Raw genomic sequence first — 17,933 nt, 5'->3', positions numbered from 1 at the left:
GGTGATCTTAACATGCATTTTCCTAATGACTAATAATCATTTAGGTTTCTTTAATTATCATTAGTGACTAATAATGATAGTTTAGTTTTCAACTAAAGATAGTTGAACATCTTTTTTGTGTGCTTATTTGCCATCTGTATATCTTCTTTGCTAAAATGTGTGTTCAAATCTTTTGCTTATTTTTTTTTTTTATTGTCTTCTTCATTTTCTTATTATTGAGTTTTGGACACATTTCCTTTATCAGATATCTGATTACAAATATTTTCTCCTAGTTTGTGGCTTGCCTTTTCATTCTCTTAACAGTGTCTTTCAAAGACTGAAAGTTTTTTTATTTTGACAATGTCCAACTTATCTTTTTAAAAAAATTTTAAAGGATCATACTTTTGGTGTTTTATCTAAAAAAAAAAAAACTTTGTCAACCTAGATCACAAAGGTTTTTCATAGGTTTTCTTTTAGAAGCTTTATAGATTTAGGTTTTCCATTTAGGACTATGATCTATTTTGAGTTAATTTTTGGGTATGATGGGAGGTATGGATTGAAGTTCAGTTTTTTTCCATGTGAATATTCAATTGTTCCAGCACCATTTGTTTAAAAGACTATATTCTCTCCACCAAATTGCATTTTTATTCTTTTCAAAAATCAGCTGTTCACATGTGTAGATCTATTTATGGATTCTCTATTCTGTTTCATTGATCTATTTCTCTATATTGATGCCAGGATCTTACTATCTTGATTACTATAGCTTTATGATGAGTCTTGAAATCAGATGGTGTCCTCTAACTTTGTTCTTCTGAAAGACTTTCTTTCTTTTTCCTCAGAAAACAAAGCTATGTGGGAGGGTGTAGCTCAGTGGCAGAGTGTGTGCTTAGCCTGCACAGAGCCCTGGGTTCAATCCCCAGTACCTCCATTAAAAAAAAATAGACAAAAAATAAAAATAAAACAAAGCTGAAGTAAGTGTGGAAAGTACTGGTTCTAGTTCTTTGCCTGGTCAGTGACCTGAGAGAATCTCTAAAAGCAATCATCCTCTAACCTCAGTCATCTCTGCTTAGCTCCAGTGGCTGTCCTGGAGTTACCTGAAACCCTAAGTCCTCATCAATCTGAATGAAGTGGCCATGTCTTGTGTCCTGAAAGCAGGAATCAGTGACCAAGGAAAAGGTGGTCCTTAGGAGACAGTAATCACAGGGAAGGCCCATGAGGAGCCTGGCATATGACTGCCCCTGGATGCCTCTGTATTGGATTGTGATAAACTGACCTGATCAGAATCTCTTATGGGGAGTAAGGATATGAAAGGCAGACAGAGGTGGAGTTAGGGAGCAGTGGATGCCACTTGTGAGAGGAAGCTGGGCCACTTGGTTCAGCACAGGGATCTTTTGAAAATGCAAATCTGAGCAGGTCACACCTCTACCTCAAACCTTTTGTTGGTCCCTCTTCCTGGACCACACACCCTCACCCCAGCCCCCTCACTATGCCTCATCCTCCAGTCTCCTCTAGATGTGTTGGAGCCCCTGCTTTGCACTTTCCATTTCTAAACACCCATAGTTTAGCAAAATAGTTCATCAATATTGTCTTACTTTCCAGATGGGAAAAGATCCTGTCTTTCTTGTTCAATTTTTTAATTTCTGGAGCTGAGCACTTGGCACATGGAAGATATTTAATGAATGTGTGAATGAATGAAACAGTGATGTAAGGTATCTAACACTGCAAATTATACTTAGGAGATGTTCAAGGTATGGCTAATGGAAAGATGGAAGGAAGGAAGGAAGACTTCTGCACTCTCCTACTTTGAGAACTCTGAGACTCAAAATAATGTTATGGCCACAGGAATGCCACTGACTGCCCTCCATAAGCTCCCGTCTCTAACAGCACTGAGTCTTAAACTTGGCTGTGCATCCCAATCACTTAAGGAGATTTAAAATAAAAATTCCCAGGTCCTACTTCTGGTCTAGTGATAATCAGAATATCTCATTTTGGAGTAAACTTGAAAATCTGAATTTAAAAAACGAAACATCCAGGCTATTCTGAAGCAGTCCATCCTCAGAGGGTTTTTGAGAACTTCACATTTACAGTAGCCAGGATGTAGATATTCCTTGTGAAGCAATAGCCATATGTGGCTAGAGGCTTCTATATAGGACCGTGCAGAATTCCCGCCTATCTCTCCTACAGCTGTTCTGCCCAGTGTAGTAGCCACTTGGCACATGTTGCTATTTAAATTTAAATATAAATTAATTAAAATTAAATTTAAAAATTCAGCTTTTCATCTACACTGGCCACATTATGAGTGCTCAGTAGCCACTTGTGGTTAGTGGCTGCCATACTGGACGACACAGATATGAATATTTTCATCATCATAGGAAGCGCTATTGGACAGTGTTTTCCCAGAGGGAATTACAGTTCACATGCTTTGGTGGAACTGATTCTATCCATAGCTCCATGGATGGATGTGTGCCCTACAACTGACCAGTCATGGTACTATATGTGACTCAAGTTGTAATTAGAACAAGTGTTGGGATTTTTGCTTAAATGAGCATCAAACCTTGTTCTGTTTTCTACTGATATAAACCTGGGTGTGGAGTAGTTTAGGCTGGAGATGTTGGCAACTGCTTTGTTCTGACATAGGATCAGAGAATGAAGCCAGCAGAGAGGGGAGCAGAGCTAAAAAAAAAAAAAACTGGGTCTTTTTTTTCTTAAGTTTTATTTATTAAAAAAAAATTTAATGGAGGTACTGGGGATTGAACCTGGGACCTCATGCATGCTAAGCATGCACTATACCACTGAGCTATACCTAACCCCCCAAAATTGGGTCTTGATGATGCTTTTTGAATCTTTAGACAGAAATTGTGCTTGAAGAGAGAAATTTCATTTCAGTGAGCCAAAAAATTCCCTTTTTTCCTACTTGCAGCAAAAGAATGATGATTACATACACAGAATGACCATTGCGAGTCACTTCCTCTTTACCTCTCAGTTTCCCTATCTGTAAAATGGGGAGGTTGAAATAATTAGTTCAGTTCAATTGTTCAATCATATATTGCCCATGGATTGCCAGGGGTTTGTGCTTAGTACAGAATAATGATTTAGAAATTCCTGCAAGAATTTGTGAGTATTAACCTAACTGTGATGTGTTCTGACAATGGCTTATTATTGATATGGACAGAGTGCTCTGGGGCCACAAAGGATGTGCGTGATTTGGCCTTGGAGAAAACTTCACTGTGGAGGTGAGGTGGAGCCTATGTTTTGAAAAATGAGTAGAAGAGGACATTTTAGTTAAAAATGGAATATGAGCAAAACTCCAAATTAAGAAAGCTCATAGTGTGTTTGTAAAAGAGTAGTTCATCATGTTCAGAGTATAAAATATGAGGGGAAGGGATGGGCTACAGACAAAGAGGTTGGTGAGACCAGATTACCATAGCCCTGAATGCCACTCTGGGGATTTGGGGCTTTCTCTTGGAAGAGAAATGGAAGCAGGGGCCTATGATGATCAGACTTGCATTTGGTGCGATCACACTTGTGAGCAAGAAAGACAGATTGCTGATGGGGAGAGACGTGAAGCGGAGGGACCAGTTGGGAAGTTATCACAGTGGTGGAGTTGAAAAATGAGGAGACTAAACCATGCATTCAAGAGTAATTTGCAAAGTATTATGTGCTGGATATACTGAATTGGCAGATGTAGATGCTTAAGAAATGATTGTGGAATAACCATTGTTGAGTGAGGAGGGGCATGTTGTGGGAGAGGATGGAGTGATCATCTGAAGGTTATGAGTTGGGTGATGGGTGGAAGGGGGTGAAGAGGGGAGTTGGTGGGGTGTCAGAGCCTGGAGAGGGGCCAAATTAGGACACCAGTGACTTACTAGAGAGATTTTAGTAAATGGCAGGAATGGAAACTGAATTGCAATGCACTGGGTGGTGAAGACAGTAAGTGTGATGTCTCCTTAAAGAAGACTGGGCATTGAGAAAAAGAGAGAGAACAGTAGCTAGGAGTGAGGGAAGTGGAACGATGGGCCTGTTGGTTGTCTTCCAAGCTTCTGTTCCCCGACTTCTTGCTTCCTGAGAGAACCCCAGTTTTGTTAAGGCTTCTGTCCTACCCCAATGAAACCTTTTTGATTCAGAGTCCCAGAAGTGGATACTGATTAATCTAAGCCAATCACAGTAATCTCATTCCTGTCTGCCATTGATAGGCTCAAGAACAGAAGCTTAAGTCCATCAGGGCAGGGCATTCCCTTGATCACTGTTACTTATTGTCCAGGGATGGACACTTGGCTTTGTTGTCCAATTAAACTGGTCAAGGGGTGTCCATGGAAAACCACAATGAGAGAAGCCAGTCTGAGGACAGAGAGCTGAACCCTCATCTTAATGACACCTGGAGACTGTCCTGCATCCAGACTTTTCATGACTACATTTATTGTATACACTTATGTATACAATACATTTTATGATTGTTTATACCATTTTATGATTATTTAAACCATTTTAGTTGAATTTTCTGTTACATGCAGTTGAAAGCATCATTGATGCATATCAGTGAATTTTTATTTTACTTTACGAATGGAGGATACTCAAAGTGAAGGGAGAAAGTTTGGAGAAAAGAAATTACAGACACAAAACAGAAAGAGGAGAATTGATAGGTCAAATCTGCAGGAGAAGTGGGGATGATTGTGCTCAGGACCATTGGTGGAGGAGCTGGCTTGGAAAGAAAACGTCTTCCTTATGGCACAGAAGGGAAAGAGGTATAAGAATTTGAGTAAATTTGGAGGTGGAGGCAAGTTGACAGAAGGATCTATAGGGTTCCTTAGAACTTTACTGCCTGCAACTGCTTGCTCTCTGGTCAAGGAAGTGAGTGGTATCAATTGATAAAATCAAACACACTCAGCAGTATGTGCTGAGAAGTGATCAGGGGCATTTCCATAGGGGAGGAGGACTCTGAGTCAGGATGTATGGAGTTAGGGTACAGGGTAGAGGGGTGGAGTGTGGGCACTGTACTTCCATTCCTATTATCTCTTTTAAATGCCGCAGCCCTGAGAAATGTACTGAAGGGGCAGGGAGAGACCAGTTTGGCTGCAGCAGGGAGTTCAAGATGGGGAAAGTCAGGTTGGGGTCAGATCCTAAAGGGTCTTGTGCGGGATTATTCATTTTAACGGGCTTTGATCAGTATTTCTGACACTTGCGTGAATAAAAAATTTCTTGCCAACACACAGTTTTAACTTAAAAATTATTATTTTTATACATGTAATTTAAAAAATTGTTTTATTTTATTTTAGGGGGAGGTCATTAGGTCTATTGGTTTATTTGTTATTAGTTTTTTTTTAATGGAGGTGCTGGGGTTGAACCCAGAACCTCGGACCACATTCATGGACTAAGCATGCATTCTACCACTTGAGCTATACCCTTCCCGCCAAATTAGTATTAATATAATAGTATCTAGATATATACAGACATGAAACTAAGTGTACGCTATTTATGCTTATAATTTTTATATGAACCAGGAAACTAAACCCAATTTACAAATTAATTCCAATAAGGCATAAAATAGAATTCCTCATTAAGTTCGTGGACTAGATAATGATGTTTGCTGAAACTAGACTGCCGCTCGCAAGGCAAATACGAGTTGACTGTTACTGAGAGTGAAGTGCTGATAAGGTGGCTCTCCAGAAAAAAGGAAAGCCTGCTTCGTGGTATTTGCTGACTTCCGTGGTGTAAATATCCCTGCTATTGGCTACCATCACAGTTGTGTTTAACCACTGGCTCTCAAAATACCTGAAAATTTAACAGCTGGCTCTTGTGAGCTGGAACAGGCTGGTTCCAGCACACCATTGCCCTGTAGGTTCTTCTGAACTCCCTGTGCCTATTTTTCTGCATGTGTGGTAACAACTCTTTTGTTCCATCCCTTTCCTATTCTAATTCCAACGAAGGCTAGTGTGTGTTTGGGCACAGTGAAGTAACGTGATTTGATCTTTACTTAGATGAACGTATCATTTACACATTAAACTAGTCATTGTTCTTTTCTCTCCAGCCCAAGACAACTGGAAATGCAAGTATTGCTCACAATCCAAATCTATGCAGTTTCAAAATCCATACAGTGAGATTTTATATAGGAAGGGATGCTGAATTATTCAAAGCTATTTGGTTCCTAAGTTTTGGATAACCACCATCAAGAGTTCAGAGCGCAAGGGATGTTAGCCCTGCTTTTCTGAAATGGATTTGATTAAATTTCTGAGTTCAAGTAGCAAGTATTTGGATAGCAAAGGATACCTGTAGCACTATTTGGCACCAAAAAATTGTTGATTAATGTAAACAAAAGTACTAAAATATCATGACAGTATTTAGTTGTATAAGGTGGGTTTCTGGATGATTCAGATATACTTATGTTAATTTTTAGATAATCATTGAAGTTAAAGCACAAATTTAAGAATTTGTATTTGTTGGGAATACTTTTTAGCTTCAGATAATTGAGAACACAGAAATGGTGGTTTAAACCTTGGCTATTTATTGCTTTCTTCCTAAGAATTCCTGATGCAGACAGACTTTAGATTGGTCTGCAATCTCAAATGACATTAAAGATTGAGGTTCTTCTATCTTTACCATCCAAGAAGGTTGGCTTTTTAGCCTGATGTGTACTGTGTCAAGGCCATAAAATTGATGCTATGGTTCCAGGCATTGTGTTGTCATTCACATCAATATTAAGTAGGAAGAGGCAGCTCCAGATCTCTGTCTGATTAAGAAAGGTAGCTTCTCTAAGATCCCTCTAGCAGTTCACCCATTTCAATAGCCAAAACCTGGTCACATGGCCACCTCTAGCCACCAGAGAAACTGGGAAATAGAATGCCTGGTTTTCTGGACTCTATAGTGGAAGGCAGCAAGGGGATCAGAGGGGAGGTATGGGAATGACTTTTGCACACCAGTGAAGACGATCTCAACGACATTTGTAGGACTCTACAGCACCAGGGGACCCAAGCTTGGGAATCTGTCCCAAGCTTCCAGTCATTGGTGTTTTGGCAGCATTCACTGGGTAAAGAATAGTAGTTGATCTGGGTGAGGGAAGGACCAGGGAAGGACCAGGGAAGGACACACACACACACACACACACACACACACACACACACACACACAGTCTCTGCCTTTGAAGGACTTAGCTAAGGGTTTATTAGCACATCTCTGTGGGCTGAGGTTTTAAGGGTGTCTGGAGTCTTCATGGGAAACTTCCTTGTCTTGCGTGTAGTTTCCCGTCTTTGAATCATGAGGCTTGACCCGATTTGTAAGGCAGTATCCAGCTTCTTCATGACTTTAATATTTCATGAGCCCCTCCTTTGTGCCAAGTGTGGTGCTGGACACTTGGGATACAAGGGTCAGCAAGACGACAAATAAATGTGATGGAGACAAAGTAAATGGGGGTAGAAAATGGTGTAACAGAGCTGCACTCAGCTGTGAGAGGAGGAGGTTCTGGGAGGGCCAAGGAAGGCTGGAACACATATCTGAGTGCAGAAACTTGCCAGCTGTCTTAAGGCCGAAAATTAAGGCTGTCAGTGGTCTCTGCTCAAGGTCATATTTTTGTTATCATTATTCTTATCTTTAAAGGTATTATTGTTATTATGCTTACCCATAGTGAAATGGATATCACAGGACACCAGAAGATAGAACCTGGGTCCAGGGTCTCACCCACTGTATTTGTCTGCTCGGGTTGTCATGACAAAATACCACCAGCATTTTGGATAGCTTAAACAACAGAAGTTACTTCTCACAGTTCTGCAGGTTGGAAGTCCAAGATCAAGGTGCCATCAGGGTTAGTTTCCGATGGGACCTCTCTTCTAGGCTGTCTATGGACAGCTGCCTTCTTGCTGTGCCCTTCCACGGCCTTTCCCCTGTGTGTGCACCGTGAGAGAGAATACTCTGGTGTCTCTTCCTCTTTTTATAAGAGTACCAATCCCATGGTATTCTTATGACTGCATTTAACCTGAATTCCTTCCCTAAAAGCCCTATCTATAATTACAGTAACAGTGAATGTTAGGGTTTAAACCTTTGCATTTTGGGGGGACACTTGATAGATGGTGGGTGAGTAGGACACCCTATGAAGTGTAATGCCAACTGCTGCTGCTCAGGTATTACTAGTGTTGTTTGTAGCTCTGAGTCTGAAGGCGGGGTCATTCAGTTGTCTGCAGGATCCTGTCCCAGAGCCAGGCTGGCTCATTCAGTGATGGGGTCAGTGAAACCCAGCCACACCACTCAAGAACAATGGAGGCTGCTCAGTGTCAGTGTCGGGGCTGGGAGTCAGGGAGTCGTGGCTGTTCTGACCCTTTGTGTGTGTGTGTGTGTGTGTGTGTGTGTGTGTGTGTGTGTGTGTTTCAGGGCAGAGCTGGGAGTTTGCAGGGACATCTGTCATGGCTCTTACCTTGTTTGGTATGTAGAGGGGCAGGTTTCTGTCTGTCCTTCTGTAGAAACATAAAAAGAAGTAAATATGAATTCTGTAAAAAGCAGGACTTTTAGCAGGGGATTTTCAGACACTGTTTTCTCCTTTGTTGCAGATATTCAGTCTGTCTCTGGGAAGGTACCTATAGATCCTAGGGAGACCCATAAAGTTTGTTCCCAGTGAAAAGGAAAAATAATTCCATGGGACTGTCAGAGGGTCTCAGGCCTAAAATAATTTTCTCAGGGCTTTTCCTAATGGCTTTGCTCTCTGAATGATGTGTCTGTAGAAGGCTATGGCTGTGGCCATCTCTGCTGCCTGGGTGGCCACTGAAGGTAGCACAGAAGAGGCTCCGGGGGCCAGTTTCAATGGAATAAGAAATTCAATGATGAGCCCAAGTCACCTGTCAGACGTCAGATATCCTGCGTCGGAGAGTCAGCAGGGGCTGCAGGCAGACTCCGCCGCAGCACGGGGATGGCCAGGAGAGAAAGGGCTCCTGGGGGCACTGTGGGTACCCTGGTTACTTGCACTTAGAGGTGATGGAAATCCCATTGCCTGGGAGTTACGAGACGCTGGTTCCAGAAGTCTCAGATGAGTCACTTCACCTTGTTGGACCTGAGTGACCTTGCACAGGGGCTGACGCCCATTCAGTGCTCAGTAATGCTGGTCCACCCTCACTGGTCTGCAGCCTCCTAGCTGTCCCACCTACCACCCGGAATTTTGGTAGAACACTACATGTGGAAATATATTTGAAATTAAAAAGCGCTGTGGAATCTCAATGTATTTTCATCGTCATGCTAGGGGAAGAAGGAAGGAAAGAACTTCTCCTCGAGGGGAGGTCTGCTGTGGGCCCGGCACCGCAGCCTCTCTCTGACTTCTTACAGCGGTTATCCTGGCTCAGGAAGATTATTCTTATCCTCGTAGATGGGTTCGCTGGGTCTCAGAGAGGTAAAATAGCAGCCCCCAAGTCTCACAGCCTGTCAAGGGCAGAGCTGGAGTGTTGGACATTCTGCCTGAGAGCCTGGCCTCTGGAGGAAGAGGATAAAGCTGTCAGGGAGAGCTAACACCGAGTAGAGACCAAGAATTCGGAAGCTGGAGGAGACTAAGAAGAAGCTGGATAGGCCCCAGAAAAGTTATGATTAAAGGAGATGGGCGCAAACACTGAATATGTCCCCCAGAGCAAGTTCTCCAAGCCTCCACTGTGTCTTCTGCCTTCCCCTCCCCCAAGCCTGGGCAGGACTGGGCAGGACTGGGCTGGACTGGGCTGGACTGGGCTAGACTGGGCTCACCACCAGCTCCCTGCCCGCCTCACCTCTGGCCTTCCCACCCCCACCTGGCCCTTTTGATGTCTCCTCTTGCTTCTCCTCGTCCTGCCAAGTTCTGTCATTTAAACCCCCCTAATTTAATAGGTTTGTCTCATTATTTTGATTAATCATATTAACTCATGTTAATTAAGAGAGAGATTTAAGCAACGACAGAGGTTAATGGAATCAGCCCGTGTTCTTCTCCGGCTTTTGTTGGGGGCACTGGAAGGCGTAGGGGGAAGAAGAGGGGAAAATGGGAAAAGGCACATCAGCAGGACCAAGCCTGGGACAAGCAGGGAGTCTGCACCGTGAGAGGGGGGAGAACGGTATCGAGGAGACGATCAGTTACCAATCGGAGTTCCCTGTTAATTGAATGTCTGATTTTATTAATGATGGAATTTATAAAGGTCCTTAAGAAAAGAAAAGAATTTAGTCAGTTCAGCAGTTAACTGTGAAAAATTAATGCAGAGGATATAAGTTAAAATGGCCATTTTATTTGTCTTCCTTTTTTCCCCTGGTGGTGGGAATGAAATTGGGCACATCACCTCAGAGGTCTTTTCTGCCTCTGGGCTCTTAACTCGGTGCTGAAGACTCAGCCAGCTGGGCCCAGGGACTCGAGCTGACTCTATTAGGAACAATAAACACACCAACTCTGTTCCAGACTCTGTGCTGAGCAGCTGAAATTTCTAGTCCGTTGACACCTGTAACAATGCTCAGAGGTCCTCTTTCACAGAGGAGGAAGCTGAGGAGCAGAGGCGCTGGATCCCTCATCCAACGTTTCACAGCTTCAGAGCCGTGGATCCGGGATCCGCCGGGCGCCTGACTCCTGCGTCGGCGAGGTTCATAAGGTGCACAAGCTGTTTTTCTCACAGTTTAATTCCACAGCTACAGGGAGAAAGCTTTGGGGTCAGGCGCTGCCTCTGTCTGATCACGATGACCTCAGTTCTAGGGAGCAGCTGTGACATCCGGGCACAGGCCGTGTCAGAAAGAACCTTCACCTGAAGGATGTGGGAGGTGGTCGAGGCAGGTGCAGGGCTTCACTTTAGCTGACCAGTACTTCTCTCCCTACCTTCCAAGTGGTCCTGGGGCCAAGACAGGCTGCTGTTACGGCTGCTGGGGGATCTGTGTCCCCCGGAAATATGTGTTGAAGTCCCAACCCCCAGAACCTGTAAATGTGACTTCACTTGCAAATGGGGCTCCTTCCAGATGTTATCAAGTTGAGGTCATACTGAATTAGCATGAACCCTAATCCAGCGTGACTGGTGTCCTTATAAAAAGAGAAGGAGGAACACAGACACAGACACACAGGGAGGAAGGCTACGTGAAGGGCAGGCGGAAACTGCAGTGATGCTGCCACAGGCCAAGGAGTGTCTGGGGCTACCAGAAGCTGGAGGGGACCAGGATGGATCTTCTCCTGAGGTTTCAGAGGGAGCATGGTCCTGCTGACAACTTGATTTTGGACTTCTAGACTCCAGAATAAATTTGTGATGTTTTGAGCCACTTGGTTTGTGGTCATTTGTTATGGCAGCTCTAGGAAACTAGTCTATACCTGCCAAAGCTTGACTTTGAACCTCGTTTACTTGCTGGCTGGGGCTTCTTCAGTTTACGGTTTTGATCCTTGTTAAAATGAAGAAAATGTTCTTTAGGCCACCATCTGTCTTTTGTGGATAATCACAAGGAGTGGTGATGTATGGCACTTCTTGGGGTCACACAGGGCAAATGCAACTGATGCTGAGTGTAACCTTGATCCAAGCTTACCTGGAGCAGCCCTCACCATGACTGTTGGAACACCTGATTCCCAAACCTGAGTCTCCCTGGGCCCCCAATTTTAGGGTATCTAGCTTGTTTGCTTTTTTCTCAGATCCTTGGGATGGAAGTGACCTCTTCGTGGCTTGCAAACTAATTCTTACCAGGGTGTCAGTGGCTTCCTAAGTCTCCCATTGTATATGAGGAGCTGCAGAGTCTGGTGTAGGGATTTCACACCTTGCCCCTGCTGCACGATGACAGACATCACTAAGAGGTCATAGCACACTTTTCTGCCAAGCCTGTGAGTAGCCTCAGAGTCCAGCAGTCCAGTTGATCAGAGTTGGCAACATTCATTTATTAATTCAGTAAATGTTTACAGAGTGCCTATTAGGGCCAAACTTGGTGCCAGGCATTGGGTATGCTTTGGTAAACAATCAGAGAGTCCTACAGCCCGGAATAAACTTTTGTGTCATCCCTTACTGAGTGAGAAGACCATTCACTTGGAATTAGAAATCCTACTGCTTGGAACATGCTCTTGACTGGTATCAGTTTCCTTATGTGTACAATGAGAAGGTTGAGCTAGATTACTTCCGTGATTCATTCCATTTCTAAATTTGAAACTCTGCATCTGAAAAGCAGATGGAAGACCTACTATCCCAACTAACACCCAGATCTCCACTGGTTAGAACTCAAAGCAGGTAGCAGTCGTTTGAGCAGGGGAGTCATCTGAGAATAGCAGAGACCTTTGGCAAAGACCTCCAATCACACCCAGATAACACAGTGCCTTCACCATGTGGGGATGAACTCCCCAAGTCAGCAGGTACCCTACCCTTCCTTGTCTGTGCTCAGAGACAAGAGATAGGCACATGAGGGAACTCCATGTATGATGTGAACTTGGACAAAAATTTGTTCTTGGCTTCCACAAAATCAACAGAGCAAGGAGAACAGGGAAAACTGCGATTTAGCAGCAGCATATGTGAAAAAAAGATTCAGACAGTTGTCAGCTCAGTATGAAGTCATTGGGATCTTATCCTGCACTTAACAGAAATTGCATCCAGGATAAAGGAAACTGTGCCATTCTGATTGTTCCTAGAACACCGTGTCCACTTCTGAATCTCACATTTTAAAACAGAAGGAGCTGTATGAACTAACAATTAGGTATTGACTGTAAGTGTTTGGCATTTCACATCCATTATTTCATTTTAATCCTGACAGCAACTCAGTGATCTAAGACAATTGCCCCTTGTTTTGCAGATGGGGAAATTGAAGTTAAGCCAGTTCTCAAGGTCTCTCACCCATTTAGGGGTGGAGACGGGACTGGAACTCAGGTTCATCTGACTCCAGATCCCAGGGTCTTTCTGTAGACATTAATGACCCCTGGGAAGAGAAAGATCACTTCCAGGGGTTACTCTAGGGGTGAGGCAAGGTGGGAAGGGAGGCCAGACTTCAGCTTGGTCTTGAAGGAGGGATAGGTTTGAAAAAACCTGTGTGTGGGAGGGTCATGCAGGAAACATGCCAGGGACAAAATGAGGGGAGGCTTAAAGATAAGAATCTGGAAGGTGTATCTGGTGAGTGGGTGGGGGGAAGACTCACATTATGTGTGGCAGAGGCAGCACACAAGAGTGGGCAGAGTTAGTCCAGAACACTGAAGGCTTTGACTGCTTGATTAAGTACTATAGCCTTTGTCGCATTTTTAACAAGGAGGTAGTAAAAATTGAATACTGCCCAGGGTTGGAGTGTCATGCTAAGGTCTGGGCTTCAGGAAGATAATCTGTAGTCCACAGCCATGCTGGAGAGACTATGGTGAGCAGAAAGTAATGTGACAAGAATAAAAGAGATAATTAAATTTTTTGTATTTGCAATCTTTCCTATTTTCTTTACTTCCCAAGAAGGAATTATTCTTTCTATAAACAATCAATTATTTTTTTAATAAATAAAACTAGATAAAAGGAGGTTCTTTATTTACCTAAATATTTACCATCTCCAGCAATCTTCTTTTTTCTATGTAGTTCTGAGTTTTCACCTGATATGTGATCCCAGGTGATTCTACATGTAGCCATTGCTAAGAACCACTGCACTAAATAGTAGTAAGGCTTTCTTTTCATCCCTGTGGGTTCTGAAAATCAGCCACAACTGAACCCTGGTGACAAAATGAAAGTTTGTGAGTGGAGCAGAGTGACTTGTAAATCAGGAATGAACAAAAAGAAGTCATCTTTGTGGCTGGTTCTACCTGAAGAACCCAGTACTCTTGCGTTTGCATTCCTGCCAAGAGCTTAGCGTGAGGGATCCAGGGTTGAAGTCACAGCTCTTTCATTTGTCAGCTGTGTAGCCTGGTCAAGTCACTTAATCTCTCTGAGCTGTACTTTCAGCATCAAACAGAGGATCGCTGCAGTTGTCTAGCCCAGTAAGTGAGAGTGTGTGTGGATCCTGGAGTCAGGTTGTTTTACTACCTACAAGCCACGTAACTGATCACATCCCTTAACCACTCTGAGACTGGGTCTTCTCATCTGTAAAATGGGGGTAATAAAACTCAAAGGGTAGTCATGAGGATGAAGTAAATTCCTACATGTAAAGCACTTAGAATAATAACTGGCACATTTCAAGTGTTAGCCAGTCAGCCCTAATTCCCCTGATTCCTGCTAGAATTGCCTGAGTACATCTTTGTCCATGTTCCAATGTGCTTCAATAAACAACATTTCTTTTCTCTGAGCTATAATCTTTTATTTGCCCAAGTGTTCAAATAGGCAATAAATATATATTTATAAACAAAAATTTATGGATATGGAAATATTTGCTCATTTGGCCTTGGAAGGTCACATATGCTCAGGATGTTGGTCTTTTTGCCTCAATAGTAAAAGTGTTACGTTAACAGCCTAAAGGTGAGGCACGGCGACGCCAATCTTGGAGGTGTTTTGTAGGTGTTCACTCCCTGACAAATGTACCTTTTTATTTCCTCTTTCATGTATGTGAAGTTGGAGAGGGTTCCAGTGGGGAAGAAAAGCAGGAATTACCTGAAAGATACGCAGGAGGTGCTCTGGGAGCTCTGATGAACCCTGCAGTATAAAGGAGGAGAGGGGTGGAGAAGCGCATCGTCATAGGATCAGTTACGTTTGCCTTCCCTGGACACTTCCTCCATTCTTCTGTAACAGCCCCCTCACTGTCCTCCAGGAAACTGCACCCCCAACCCCAGCTCCAATGGAAGGAGATGTGAATGAATCACTATTGGTAACCAGCTGACCTGCCGACCAAAGTAACTGGCTCGGGGATGGTCACAGGACTCAAATTCGTGCAAGAGACTCATTTTTGTCTGTTTGATTTGGTTTGTAGCAACCCCTAAAAACAGAACCTGTTTTGTCTTGTGTTCTGAATGTTATCTCCACTAATCCTCACAGCAATTTTGTCATGCATGATCATCCCCATTATGTAGATTATTAGTGTGAGGCTTTTATGCCTTTGAGGGTGGCTTTTGTATGAAGGAAATAATTATTTAGGGTTTCAAATGTTAATGTGCAATAAACTAAAATTATACTTTAAAAGCCCCAATTCTTCCAAAAGTTTTTTCCCGTTGTTTTTACTGTGATTAAACATACATACACACAACATAAAATTTACCCTCATAACCATTTAAAATGTACAATTTATTAGTATTAAGTCTATTCACATTGATGTAAAACAGACCTCCAGACTTTTTTCATCTTGCAAATCTGAAACTCTGTACCTATTAAACAACTCCCCTTTCCCACCTCCTCCCAGCCCCTGGTACCCACCCATCTATTTTCTGCTTCTATAAATTTGACTACATAGGTACCTCATATAAGAGGAATCACACAATTTTTGTCTTTTAATGACTGACTTATTTCAGTTACCATACTGTCCTCAAGGTTCACCCATGTTGTAACATGTGACAGGATTTTTTCTGTAGACTTTTAGGATCCGCTTACACATTTTATTGTTTATATAATACTTATTATATATAAGTCACATTTATTATATATAAGTCAGTTTACAAATCTTGTTATTCTTATTTTAGCCATCATTTTAAGGGGCCCTTGAATTCTGTTTCACCTCATTGTAAAGCCTAGTTTGTTAAGTACTTTCGAGTATTTAAAACTGCATTTGTAAATGTAATAGATTTAATTTCCTTCTTAAGCACTTCCATTTCCTCACTTAACAAACAAAACCTTCCCAAATACTCAAGTAATTTTCAAAAAACCTATGAAATTAAACTAATAAAATGAGTATAGTTCCCTGTAAATGTTCCAACACTTAACAACGAAAAAAGTTACATTTTTCACGATGTAAAATCCCAAGTCTTAAATTAATTATGTAATTATACATTTTAAATTGTAGTAGAATGTTGTTACGCCAAAGGCAAAAATCCCTTAAACTTTGCAAAAATAAGATATCCAATTTTTAAAGATTCCCTAATGCAAAAATATTAAAATATAATTTTGATTTCCTTAAATGTTTCTCTACTTAAGTATAAATTTTCCTAGAGTTGAATGAGGTGTGTCCCTTGGAAAGCAATGACATCTCGTTAGCTGAGGTTACTGATGATTGAGATTTCTCCAGGATTCACACTGGATTCTGATCCATGCCCCCTTTGGAATGCACTAAATCTTATTCATGGTTGCTATCATGGCAGTGCCTCTGCCACTCAAAGTGGGTAAGAGTGAAGTGCGCTACCCACATAGCCACATTACATGCATTCCAGAAAGCCAACGACTCCCAATTAGGTGTTAGAGAAATGCATTTTTTTTCCCATTTTGTCTCTCAATTTTTATATGTCTTCTTATCTAGGTAAGACCTGAATGAAATTCTGCATTCTTTTTATAGCCTTCCTGTCTCTTTCATATATATACAACTCACGCGTATTCATGTAATATCCTATTGAATGTTGGGTATTTTGGATATCTCATTTGGTTTTGTCTGCTTTGCAGCTATGCTCTGTGCTGTTGTTCTACTCTCACAGGTAAGGAAACTGAGACACAGAAAGCTTAAATGTCCCCTCTCCACGTCTCACTATGAATCAGGGACATGGCCAGGATTGGGTCTCTGGACTAAGATGCCAGTGGTCTCTCTACTGCTGCCTTGCAAATGACGTCAGGCATTTACAGATCAGGGTAGAGAGTTTATATAATTCCTTTAAAAATAACTACTCTATCAATCAGCAAATATTTATTGAGCTTGTGCTATGAATCAGGCTCCTGCCATGAGGAATCCCACATTGGCTGTTGGCAAAGAGTAGGGAAAGGAACTCTGGGAAGTCATAGCAAAGAGACTTAACCCACTCAAGGGAGCTGAGAGGGCTTCCTGGAGAGGACCTGAAGGAGGATAAAAATTCACTAGGCTGAGATGTGTGGTCAAAAGCGTGGCTGGAATGGGGATGAGGAAGAGGTCTATGGAAGCTTTGTTCTCAATGACACCTTTCAAGTTTTGGGGAAATATATTGATATAATAGTTAAGATCATGAAAAAGAAAGGTTAGAAGAAAGCATGTGAAAATGTAAGACACAGAGAGAAGCTAGTCAAATGGTGAATCCTTTCTAATGTGCTCATTTCCATGCCAAGACGGGCCAGGTCCTGCTTCCCGTCTGCTCCACCTTCAGGTCGACCTTCCTGGATGTTAAAATGCTAAGCACCGTCTCCTGCCTTGTTGGCAGGTAGAGAGAGACTTCCCCACAGAGGAAGAGCAACGCGGACATCTCTCCCTCCCTTCCTTTCTCCTCCCCCTCTCTACCGCATCACCTGTCTTGAGCTCCTTTCTACTAAGTGCCAGGGCACTATGCTAGGGGCTGGGTTACAACGATGAGTAAAAACACAAGTCGTCCTTATCCACCAAGAGCCAATGGCCAGGCCTCAATGAGATGGTTATTCACATCCCTCTACAAAAGATTTTGGTGCAAGGATTTTTTGTTTCTGTTGTTGTTTTATTGTTCTCTCCTAGTGAACTTAAATTTACATAAAACTTGAACTCATCTCCCACATCAGATGTGATTCTTTGACCTAAAGTACTCCGTAGGAAGTTACTTCTTACAAAGTTTCCATGTATTATACCTTCAGATTTTAAGGCCTCATTCGTCAGAAAGATAAACACACACGCAGGAACATGCATGTGTATTAAACAGGCCACTGCATGGAAAATAAATGAGGAAGAAATGTCAAGAGAGCCTTATCAATTGGGATATCTTAGTATCTTTAGAGAGAATCCCAACCCCTGACGGCACACAGATAAGGGAGGAGAGAAGCAATGATAAAAGAGAAATCGTAATATTTTCCTCTGTATAAGGCCGAGTGGTGAGTGTGTGTTTACAGTAGTTTCTGGGGTGGAATTCCTCTATTCCATTTAGGAGACCTCCCCGCCCTGACACGTATGGACATGTGTGTACCCAGCAGTGTGCACGGCTGTCCTTGGTCCCTGGTGCGCTCGTTGCCAGGCCTATCAGGACGCAGCCCCACTGAGGATGTGGGCAGCATCCGCTATCTTCCAAG

General features: G+C 42.6%; 1 long non-coding RNA gene across 1 annotated transcript in view; it reads left to right on the top strand.

Annotated features, from left to right (window-relative positions):
- LOC106729594 overlaps positions 1–14,952 on the top strand; it is a 93,352-nt gene extending 78,400 nt beyond the window's left edge. Inside the window, exon 6 of the long non-coding RNA XR_001366005.2 lies at positions 14,415–14,952. This is a non-coding gene — a long non-coding RNA (uncharacterized LOC106729594). The remainder of the gene's footprint in view (positions 1–14,414) is intronic.
- The last annotated feature ends 2,981 nt before the right edge of the window (positions 14,953–17,933 follow it).

Source organism: Camelus ferus, chromosome 6 (assembly GCF_009834535.1).
Source record: "Camelus ferus isolate YT-003-E chromosome 6, BCGSAC_Cfer_1.0, whole genome shotgun sequence".
Lineage (NCBI taxonomy): Eukaryota > Metazoa > Chordata > Mammalia > Artiodactyla > Camelidae > Camelus > Camelus ferus.
Note: the sequence above shows the minus strand (reverse complement) of the source record. Positions and strands in the feature narration are given on the sequence as shown.